Source organism: Lissotriton helveticus, chromosome 11, assembly GCF_964261635.1.
Source record: "Lissotriton helveticus chromosome 11, aLisHel1.1, whole genome shotgun sequence".
NCBI lineage: Eukaryota > Metazoa > Chordata > Amphibia > Caudata > Salamandridae > Lissotriton > Lissotriton helveticus.
In genome coordinates, this window is record NC_136072.1 from 598,503,145 (window position 1) to 598,515,952 (window position 12,808).

The following is a 12,808-nucleotide window of genomic DNA, read 5'->3' on the forward strand; positions in this document are numbered from 1 at the left end:
CTAGGAAGGAAGACTGGGATGCAATCTCAGCCTGTAAACAGAAACAAGATGAAGATATTAGTGATTTTTATTCTAGTTTTGAAAAATGTTTCAGTATTAACAGTGGTCTCAAGACAAGTAGTGAGTCATACCCTCACCTTTTCGTTACCAAATTAGTCGAGAATTCAAGCCCACAAATTAAAAACCGAGTTTTGAAAGTCGAAAGCACCTGGCAAGCTAATACCCCGTCCCAGATGCTCCAGATGCTCCAGTATCACCAGAATAGAATCAGGGAAGAGCAAGAACACGAGAGAAAACGTATGAAAGACACGAAAATGAAAGTGCTAGTTGCACAAACTGTTCCTCAAGACAGTCAGAAGAGGGGTCCGAATCAAGCCAGTCATCCTGCAGCTCCCGTTAAAGGGAACTGCAATTATTGTAAACAGCCAGGTCATTTTATAAACGAGTGTGCAGTTCTGAAACATAATATAGCTACTGGTAAGACTAAAGAAAGACCACGTCCGCCTAGACAAGAACAAGTTTCACAGACTCCGCAGTCACAGAATGCACAACAGACAGTTTCCGCACCGCAGCCTATTGCTGCAACACAGCACGTTACATCGCAGATGTACCAGTATGCTCAGACAGAGTATCCAGAGTACCAGCCATATTCATGAAACAGCCTAGAGAGGGAGGTAGGCTTGCCTCTCATCGAGATACCTGTAGATCAAGAAGGTCCCTATGTTCACAGTCAAGTATTAGGGAAAGACAGAAAGTTTTTGATCGATACAGGGGCAAGTAGGACCACAATTAGTCATGCCGAAGTTCCAGGGGCTCCGCTCTCAGGCTCAAGAAATGTTTCCCTTGGATTTTCAGGAAAGCCAATAGTTAATGAGATATCTAAGCCAGTTACTCTAGAAGTAGGTCCATTGTCCCGTACTACTGATCTGTTACTCACTAAGTCATGTCCAGAAAACCTATTAGGCATTAAGACACTGAAAGAATTAGGTGCAGTTATTTGCTGTTCCCCAGAGGGAATACGTCTGTTCCTACGTGACTTTAAGGGTCACTATGTATTACGAGATTTTGATTCAAGATTGTCTAATGTTCCACAGCACTTATGGGCGCAAGGTCCAACTGATGTAGGTTATATGCAAATCACACCCCATCGTGTGACTCTCAAGCCAGGTGTAGTGTTACCCCGAATCAGACAGTACAGATTGCCACCTGAGGCTGTAGCAGCCTTATCCAAAATTATTGACGAGCTCATGGCTCAAGGAGTAGTTGTAGAAACTGACTCCAATGTATGTAATTCTCCGATCATTCCAGTCATGAAACGTACTGATCCAAATGCACCCCCAGTATATCGATTAGTGATTGATTTACGAGAGCTTAATAAATGTATTATTCCTCAGTACCCAGTTGTCCCAGACATTTCTTCCCTGTTAACTGCTATTGATTCCGAAGCCATGTTCTTCACTGTCATAGACCTTAAGAATGCATTTTTTAGTGTTCCAATTCATCCAGACAGCCAGTTTCTTTTCGGATTTTGTTTAAGTGGAAGGAGCTATATGTTCACACGCGCTCCTCAAGGTTTCACAGAAAGTCCTAGTATTTACAGTCAGGCACTCAAGAGACAACTAGACAACATTCACATGCCAACTGACACTGCCCTGCTCCAGTATGTCGATGATCTACTGATCACAGCCCGTTCTGAACGTGACTGCGAGCGAGCATCCCTTACAGTCCTGTATTTTCTAGCCGAGATGGGGCACAAGGTGTCACCTTCGAAGCTTCAATTCTGTGTCCAGCAAGTGGTATACTTAGGACACTTGCTGTCCAAGAGGGGTAGGCAGTTGACACCAGACCGTATCCAGTTAATAGCGAGTCTTCCCCAGCCCAGAACCCAGAAGGAGGTACGTGCCTTTATCGGCCTTACTTCTTATTGTAGACAATGGATTCCCCAGTATGCATTCCTAGCCAAGCCACTGATACAGTTAACGACACAGGAGGCAGCCGTATCGACTGTCCTCCCTTGGACATCTGACCATACACTTAGTTTCAACGAGTTAAAGAAAGCCCTATGTCAAGCTCCAGTTCTAGCTACACCGAACTACAGTAAGCCTTTTACACTTTTCGTTACTGAACGTGAAGGTACAGCATTATCTGTTCTCACACAAGATCAAGCAGGACAATACAAGCCCTGTGCTTATTTTTCGAGCACATTAGATCCAGTCGCCCAGGCGTTGCCTGCGTGCCTCAAGTCAGTTGCAGCCACAGCACTAGCTATCAGACAAAGTGATTCCATAGTTTTAGGACACTCCCTGACAGTACAAGTCCCACATTCAGTAGAAGTTCTTTTAAACCGAACACAAACTCAGCACTTGACAATTGCTCGTTTAACAGGTTATGAATTGACACTGTTCCAGCCACACATAGAAATTAGACGCTGCAATGTTCTGAATCCTGCTACACTTTTACCATCAGTTAATTCAAATCCAGACCCACATGATTGTGTGGAAGTTGTTAACATTACCACAAAGCCAAGACAAGACCTGACAGACATTCCGTTACCAGATCCTGACCTGACACTTTATGTGGATGGTTCATGTATGAGAACTAGTACAGGAGAACTAGTCGCCGCGTATGCAGTGACTACTGACACTGAAGTTATTGAAACACACCGTATTGACACCCTGTCCGCTCAAGCAGCAGAGCTAGTCGCTCTGACACAAGCCTGTATACATGCCAAGAACCTGAAAGTTAATGTTTACACAGATTCACGTTACGCATTCGGAGTTGTACACGACTTCGGAGTACTCTGGCAGGAGAGAGGTTTTATGACTTCTCATGGAACCAAGATTCAGCATGGTCTCCTTATTCAAGCCCTGTTAGATGCCATACATTTACCGACATCTATTGCTATCATGAAATGCAAAGCACATACGAAAGTTACTGACATTATTTCCCAAGGTAATGATCTAGCAGATCGCACAGCCAAGCTTACAGCACAGACTCCAGACATTCCAGTTAATCAGACACATACTCCAGATCTGACTACATGCATGACAGTTAAGGACCCTACTCAAGACGTCATAGATATACAGTTACATGCTACCCCCGATGAAATCAAGAAATGGTCTGAACAAGGAGGGGTCCAGACAGATCAAGGATGGTTAACGAAGGGTAGAGCCACATGGTTTCTCCCCGACTCTATGGTTCAAGTCATTATCAATACCGCACATAGTCCAGCACATTTAGGAGAAAAAGCTATGTTAGACAGTATCCAGAACATTTGGTTCAATAAGCATTTACGAGCTGCAGCCAAGCAGAAAGTCCGTACCTGTATGATATGTTGTCAGTTTAATCCAGGTAAAAGTGTCCCGGTGGAACAAGGTGGTTTCCAGCCTCCTGACCACCCTTTTGAGGTCCTCCAGATGGATTATATTCAGATGGAGCGATGTCGAGGTTTCAAGTATGTCCTTGTAGTTGTATGCGCTTTGTCCAGGTGGACAGAAGCATATCCAGTCCCAGATTACACAGCCGCGACCACTGCCAAGCAGTTGGTTCGTGAATTTTTCCCTAGATACGGACTCCCTAGAGTCGTATATTCTGATAACGGTCAGCCATTCTCATCTGAACTCATGAAGCACGTTTCCCTTTTGTTAGGGTACCAGTGGAAGTTTCATTGTGTACGCCATCCTGAAGCAGCCGGTCTAGTCGAGAGACATAATCAGACCCTGAAAATCCGTATTGCCAAAGTTTGTAAAGAAAAAGGTGTGGACTGGCTAGTAGCTCTGCCAGTCGCTTTGTTTTATATGCGCATGGTCGCACATTCTAGATCAGGTCTGTCCCCGTATGAGGTCGTATTCGGCCGCCCCCCTAATATGTGGGGTACTCCTAGACCCCGAAGTATTACTGATGTTTCATGTAATATGCTGACAGATTACCTAGCTTCCTTGATGTCTGCCCTCAACTCATGTCGTTCACAGGTTGCTGCCGCATTTCCAGACAATACCGAGGTGGCACCGCACGAGATCGTTCCAGGCTCCTTGGTGATGATCAGAAATTTTGACAGATCAAGTCCGCTGGAACCACGTTGGAAGGAGCCACGTCAGGTCCTCTTGACCACCCGTACTGCCGTCAAGTTGGAAGGCAGAAAAGGATGGATCCACCTGTCTCATGTTAAACTTCTTAAAGGACTGAAATCCGTTTCTAAAAACATTTCCCAGGATTTGAAGGACTGCCAGAATATTGCTCTTAAGGACTGTCCCGCACAAGACATTATTACAACCCCTCCCTTGTTAGAGAAAACTCCGCAACAGGAGTATAAGTTAAAGCTCAGGTCTAGTAAAATAAGTCAGTCAGTTTGATTGTATAAGTCCTCCCCTAGGTGAAACGGTTAGACTGTTTCTGACATGTATAAAATAGACCCCCATAGTGAGAGAGTCAGTCGAAGTTCAATTCAATGTATCGTTTTTCTGAGTTTCATATTATTCATCAGCATTTTGATTTCCTGCACCAGCTATGCGTTCTATCTGTATTTTCCAGTTCCTCATGCTAATATGTCTGCTAATGCTACAGTAGAGCACACGTTTAGTGATCTGCCTCCTCACGAATATTCATACCGCCTCGCTATGCGCAACAACACATTTATCCGTATGTTACATTACTCACACCAGACCAGCAATGCCACTAATTGTTGGGTGTGTGGTCGACTCCCCCCTTTCCAGACACCGAAGGGAGTTCTGCCACTCTTTCCTTATCCATTCTCACATAATGGTTCGTGTGGAGCATGGTCCACGTTAACGTCATCCTCAACAGATATGTCTTTTCTTAACAGTACATGTTTCCCAGACAAGCAAGGTCTTCCCCACAGAACAGGTTTAGATCTAGAAAATGAAGTATATAATTTAGGTAATTATTCGTCGAATTTCATGGTCCTGAATGTTCAGTCTGATACTACTCCAGACTTACCTGCTATTTCAGTACTACCAGTCAAAGGCGAATTATGTGTCCGTAATTATGGTTCCGTACACGTAGGACATAGTGAATGTACTACTGTTATCCAGTATAGTGACAGTGGGAAATCTGTTTTCAAAGCTTCACGTCATTCTTATTTTATTTGTGGTCAAACTGCATATGTTCGTCTGCCCCTCGATTGGGAGGGAACCTGTTACATTGCCTTCCTACTGCCACCTGTTTTCCTAGCCCCATCTGATTATCACAGAAACACACATCTAGTACACATTAGACATAGAAGGGAGTCCCCAATTGTCGATTATACTGAAACTACTCTAGAACAGTATACAGATTTCAATAAAGGTTTCTTCTTCTTTGTAGGACCTGTCCAGAATAGTAAACTGATCCGTAGGTTAACAAGAACCTTTGAAGCTGTAGTAAATGAGACTGCCTCTGCTCTAGGTAACTTAACCGAAGAACAATCTGCTATGAGATTTGTCGTTTTGCAAAATCGTCTCGTCCTTGACGTCATACTGGCCGATAGGGGCGGGGCCTGTAGAGTCATCGGATCTAGTTGCTGCATTTTTATTCCAAATAACGCACCGTCTGTCTATTCAGCTATAACCAGACTCCATAAAATTGCCCATCTGTTACACCAAGATCCAGGCACCTGGACATGGTCAGGTTGGTTCTGGAATATAATTTCCGCCTGGGGATGGAAAGTCCTGTCCTTTCTAGGTATTGCAGTAGCGATCATATTTAGCTGCTGCCTCTGTATACAATGTGGCCCTGCGATTGGCAGCATGTGTGCTACCTCTTGTATTCCTAGTCCCAAGCCCCGTTCTAAATCCCGTTCCAAGACAATTCGAGACGAGCAAATGGTACTGTATGAAATGATAGATGGTATCATGAAAATTGATGTTTCCTGATGGAAACGTAGTGACAAGGAGGGAATGTGGAAAAGTAAATTTTGCCATGTTCTGTGTCCCTACGCCTCATCCATCATATGTTATGTGTGCATGACCAATATGCATATGTTATTCCCCATGTCTGATTAATGACGCAATTATAGTTGTGTCCACCTCTGGTATGTCATTTTCCAGTCCTCGTGAATACTACGAATATCAGGCCTATGTAAAGTTATGTTGCCACGTTTCTCAGTGTGCACGTTATTCCATTATAAAGCCCCCGTTTCCAGGCCTCAAAAGGGCCCGGACATCAGATTCAGCTCCTGTCTCCTGAAAGCCTCGCTGAGGAGCGATACAGCCCCCACCTGTATCCTCGACCCTTCACTTACTTCCTGCCTCGCAGTGCCCGGTGCAGCCCGGCTCTGCCTCTGAGTCTGCCAAAAGTATGTTATAGTTCCAGTTATCAGTTCAGTCCTCCTTCTTTGCATTCCTAAGCTACTGAACTGCATCAATAGTTTCCGTCATTGTCTAGCCTTCTCGTCTCCATGTTAGAGAAATACTGCATTTACTGGTCATTTAGTATTCTTCATCACGCACTACATGTAGAATAATGCATGGTCCAGTCTTAGAATCAAGTTAGCTTTTCCCCTCATGACTTCTAGTTTATATCAACATGTTCCCTAAACATCAGATACCAGATAGGGTTTAGGTACATGTCGCTCCGACCCTCCAGACTCTAGTCTCTGCTCCTAGCACAGAGTTCATAGCCCCCAGCTTCTCCTAGTAACACGTCATTGCCAGTTTACGCGCACCATTAGGTTAGAGGTCCCGGCTCCTTAGGTAGCCCCCTCCAATGTTTCCGCCCATTCATGACATATTCTGTTACGTTTGCACCACATGTCTAAGTATACTCCCAGTTACACCTCTTTTTACTGTTATCTTTCGCGACTGCTACGCGTCACGCCTTCTGCTCCACCCACTGTTACGCCTACTGCAATGTAATGCTATGTGTTTGCGCTATGTATATAAGTTGATGTATTGTTATTAAAAGTTAGCGCGCTCATCCCAGACCAAGCCCCAGCAGCTGCTGGGCCTCTTTTCCCCTGCTGGGCCCCAGTTGTCCTGCTGGGCCCTGTCACCTCTGTTCCTATGCAGGTTGTCCTGATCCTGTCCTTATGCTGTAATAAACCTGCAGAAACTCCTACTACCTCGAATCTTGACTCTTATTTTATTGAGCTATCTGTTATTCATTCATTCATCCAAAAATAGATCCGGTATTATTTATTTATATACCACAAGTTGTCTGTTCATTTCAATTTCTATTAATTTGGCTTGGAGGGGCAGCCACGAGATAGGTTGAAAGTTGGCGGGATTTGAAGAGTTTAAGTTGGATTTTTGTCAACAAAAGCAGGATAGAAGCCTTCCTCCACTGCTTGGAGAAGTAGCCTATCTTGAACATAATGTTATAGATATCAGTAGGCTGAGCTGCAATGGTATTGGCAGCTAGCTTAATTATATCAGGGGGCAAGGGTCCAGTGGTGTCCCTGATTTGGCGTTATGAATTACTGACAAAACCTAAGATTTAGTCACTGGGGAGAACTCAGATAGAGTAACTTGGTCTGCCTCCCTATTAGGCTGGCTCTTCAATCTCAGGTCCTAAGAAAACCAGGGTGCAGAAGGTTTGTCCCTTTTCATGTGAATGGTCTTTAATGGGGCTACCTCAGTTATAGCTGAGGATAGCCACTCCTCATGGGCGATGATGGGAGGGTCTAGGGGCCTCATTAATAAGACCCTGTATTGCACCGGAACGTCACTTTCTGGACATTCCGTTGGCGCAATGTGCCTCGGCATATTTACAAGGCCCCGTAAAGCCACTTTACATGGCTTTTCATGGCCTTGTAAATATGTGCCCCTTTCACGCAGAACACGTTTCATGGGTGTTGCTGTGGGTGTGCCCACGCAACACCCATGTAATCTGAAGCATTCCCAAATTTATGAGAAATTTTAAACCTGGGAATGCGTCAGAATCTAACGCCACCCCCGGGGTGGGGTCCTAGAAGCGCAGCGAGGAGAAATGTTTTCCTTGTTTTTTCCTTTTTCTATGTGTGCTAGAAAAAGGAAATCGCCGCAACGCAGGTACCCTTGTACCACGGTGCCTGTGTTGACACATAGCAGCCCAATGTGGAGGAGTGTGGCTCACTGATTAGAGCGGCAGACCCTGATGCAGAGGTCTGGCCCGGGACCAGAGTTCAATTCCCGACGCGGCAGGGTCCTGAGCCCAAAATCTCCACGGACTCGATAATTCTCGCCTCGGTGCCTATTCTAATCATGGGGTCCCACGCTGCAACTCTGGGCAATAGTTGCTTAATCTCCACTACGGCGGCCCACCCGCTGCGGGATGCCTGGCTTTCACCCTGGGGATACCCAGTAGGGGATATCTCACAGGGAAAAAAGCCAGGACGGGTTCCCAAGGCAAGCGCCTTGATGCCTTCGGGTGATACGTGCGCTATATAAGTCGCAATACATACATGTGTGTCGGCGCTTGGGAAAAGGACAGGAATGCACCGTATCACATAGATACAGCTCATTCCTGCCCTTTTGTTTTGACATAAGGCAGGGCAGCAAGATTCTTTGCAGCACTGCCCTACGTCAAAACCTCATAAATGAGGCCCTAGGTCTCCAGTGATGACTAAATGCCCCTGCTGGAGTGTTTGATTTAGTGCCTCTGCTTTGATTTTATTCCAAATGCAAAAAGAGCAATTGATGGACAGAATGCAGAACAATGTAATACATTCACCCCAGGACAGAGATCTGGGCCTAAATCCATCGTTTTTGTGCTCAGCATGACATTCCAGTCTGGACCCAGCCATTTGCAAATCAGTCTCGACCTTGCGCCCAATGGGAACAGTCCAGCCTGAACTGCCAGACCAGGTCCTCCCTGGACTGGAAACAAGCATCCTAGGACCGGTTTCCGCTTTCAGCCCTCATCAGCCAGAATAGCTTGACTCCAGTGGCATGGAGAGCACGGGACCCATGCTTGGGACTACTGCCTGCTCTAAAAATATATTTACACACCCATTCACAAAGGGGAAGGGGTCCCCTGGGGATCCCTTCCCGTTTGCAAGTGGCTTACCACTCTTTCAAAAAGTGGGATAAACATGTGAGTGTTTTGCGACCGTAAATGCAGACACAAAACAATCATACATTTGTGCGAGACTCGCTATTAGGAAGGGACGCCCTTGGCACACCCCTTTCTGATAGCGAGTCGTAAACCATATTTTGCAAGTCACTAATAGGTTTGTACATGGGGCTGACATATTTTGCAGTTGCAAACGGTCCAAATTCCCTTTCGCGACCGCACAAAACGGTCATACATCTGCCCGAATATGTGATTGGGTGCTAGTGGATATTTTTATGAGATGGGCAGAGGTTGCATGTACCAATTAAATAAAATACCAGGCGGGGGAATAACATTTCTCAATGACTATTTTCAAAGAAAAGTATCTTACACTAAACAAAAACAACTGTAATTAGGGCATAGAAAAGCATCATAGGCCAATAAAAATGACACACATCTGTGCAGTAGCAGTAACATAGAGAACCACATTACAAAGGAAACACAACAATATTGTTTTAATAGGCCCCTTATCTTTTCAAACCTTTTGGGACTCTACCTTCCCTTGTTGACAAACTTTTTGAGAGCCATACCCCAGTACATAATACCTTTCATATACCTAACATTAAGGTGGGCGCTACGCCATGTCCTTGCAATCTCGCTCCTTTCCATCAATAGTACCAAATCCCAGCACAGCTTAACGTAACAGGAATAACAGTAACATGACCTTCGCTTCAAGTAGTATGTGGCTAAAAGCCACTTAAGACAAATATTCACTTCCCAGAGGGCATGCAATTTGGAGAACGACCACAGAATATGGAGACCATCCAACACCTGGTTGCGAACGTATTTGCACAGATTTGGGTCTAAGCTGACGAATTTCACCATGTGTACTTTAGTAAAATACATGCGGTAGCATATTGATGTTACGCGCACTAGGATCCTCATTGTTCTGGGCGGACTCTGAACAGGAATTATGTAATATGTGGGGAGGCATTAGGTAGTGGTTAATGAGAAGTATGATCAAATGTGCAGAGTGACTGTATGCTGAGAAATGAAGTAATGCTTAACAGCAGTTCCTATGTGGCGTGATTCATCTGCCTGTGCCAGGGCTGGGGAAGACTCAACACGCTATGCAGTATTTTACTATGAATTAGATGAAATCTGGTCTTCTTTGGTTTCTTCCCCAGATACTGTAAACGTTCTTCCCACTCTATATCATGCACAATCTCCACATCAGATTCTCTGGAATATGCCTCCTTTTCATGCATGCCTTTTTGCCGCATGCAATTACAACGCGGTTGTTACAACGACCGCGTTGTAACAACGCATACCATTACGTTGTTCTGACTTGCGGAGGGGGGCTGGATGTTGGAATAGTATAATTTACTATTCCAACTCCAGTCTGTGCGGACAGTAGGGAAAGTGTTGGATTTTAAATCCGCAAGTCGTTGTTTAGACTTGCGGGATAATGGTATGCATCGTTTCAACGCGGTTGTAGTAACGACCGCGTTGTAATTGTATGTGGGGTGATGGCTTCGTTGTGAGGGCTGTTTACCGATCCTCGGACCAAACCCCCTCCTTGTTCCTTTCTGTGAATTTGTATCTGTATGATCGAATGTGTTTTCAGAAAGTCCATTGGGTGATGAGTAAACATTGCTGCAGTAGTGCTCATACCAACTAAGGATGAGAAAGCCCACATCATTACAGATTATCTCCGCAACTTCTGCACATCACACGCCATGACTGGGGAATCTGACCTTGAAGGTTATGTTGACGAACTTCAGGCGCTGTGGCTTTCTATAGAGGACCGAGGTATGTTAGAGGTCCAGGTTCAGTCAAGGAGATTTTAGAAGCCTTTGTGCAAGTGTATACTCGAAGGGATTGGGGTTCAAATGCCCCACCAAACGAATTTTTCAAGCAGCTATCCAGTAAATTGGCTAAGACCATACTGAACAGTCTCAGGGGAGCTATGGGAAAGGGAGAATTACTGTATGACTTTCGTACGGCTGTGGTGGAGATGATTCACATGAATGGGAAACCAAGTGGAAGTGTTCTTCCTATGCGTTGATTCTGCTGTTGAATCTTGAGACCTTGCATAGGTCATGGTGACCCCTTTGATTTGGGCCTACTCTGGTCCATTTGATGCTATGCAAGTTTTTATTTGCCGCAACTGTACTGCTACCTGGAATATACGACAATGGGGAGGGAGTCTATTGAGCGTCAGTCTTTAGTGGCAGCCAAAGTGCTTGGGGAAGTGGTCACAAATACATTTTTGCCTTAGTTGCAAGTGATTTGCACACTGATGTAATGTGTTTGTATAACAGGTAGATGCCAAACTAGACACATTTAATTTATTAAACTGGCTAGTTTTCTAGGTTGCTTTTATTAATCAATTCTAACTAAATTTAAACAGAGGAAGCCTTCATAGGCCTGCTGCTGGTTAAAATCTCAATCTAACTATAGTTGTGTCATATTTTTAAGCACTTAAAAATAGAATTACAGAAAACAATGGCAGGTGCAATCCGCTCAAACAGAAACAGGTAATATTGTCTCTACAAAGTGTGCCATGAGGAGAAAAGCATCAAATTAAATTATCCTATTATGGAAGCCTCATAGGTATTATCCATCACCTAAGCCAACGGTACAACCATACTCTGGCCAAAAAGCGGCCAACATAGAGAGGGAGAGAGAGAAGGAACAGTTCAATATAAAACACAACCGTGAAGATCCGGTCAAGTCCACCTTTGCAAACCACACTTAAACAACCTGCGGAATGTCCACTTCATCTCATCACCCTCTGAACGTCCAGCATAAGCAATCCGCCTTGTGAATAAAAAGAGGCTGGATCGCTTGCAGCAGTCCCAACGACACTCCTATAAGGGCATCCTTTCATCAATTTGTTGTGAAAGGATGTAGGCAGCGTCTGCCCTGACTAACATATGTACTCATTGCTAATGAGGAGTCCACACCCTCGCTATGAAGCAACCTACATGCCCATCAGTGCAAATCTTTTCCTTTGATTTTGTAAATCCCATACTTTCACTTGTGTTTCCCTGATGAAATCAGGGAAACCAATCTTCTCTGGGCATGAGACATAACATTTTTATTCCACACCCCAAACCCTGAGAACCTCCCTCCTCCCTTTATTACAGCCAGTGATGAATACGCCAAGTATTATTAGTGAAACTGCCCCTTGATCAGTAGCTTTGTCAGAAAACCACAGAGCAGGTTGATCAATCAATAAGGCCCCTTTAAGACTGGGAAGTCCCAAAATAACGTAGGTTGATGGAACAGGCATCATTTCCAGGTGCTCCACTTTCACCTTCAATTGGAAGATGAAGTTGCTAGCTGTCTCCTCACTCTGTCATTCAGAAGCCTGGAAAGCTAAATTTTGAATTCCTCCAGATATTTGCAAAAGTCCTACAGACGAGCACGCCGAAAGACAGGTAGTGATTTCTTTGGCCTAATCACAGGCTCATATGACAATTTGATTACACCTCTTATGTGGGGATTGAATACCATATTGTACTCACGAATTGGGAATTCTCTATACATATGGTCAACTGGCTACTACGAGAACAAGACTACGGAATAGGGCCCGAGGAAGTCGTAGGGTAACACACTTACTGATGAAACACGTGTTGGCTGTCAGAAGAATCCGAATTCAATTCAAACTGAAAAGACTGAAGAACATAAAGATCATGGGATGAATGTATTTGTGTTTATATAACATTGCGTGTGCTAAGAGGCCTGTTTTCAGTTAACTTACTTCTTTTACATTGATGGTCTCTTATCGATGTTATGAGGCATGGCTTGCAAATCCTTGAAAGTGGTCATTAAC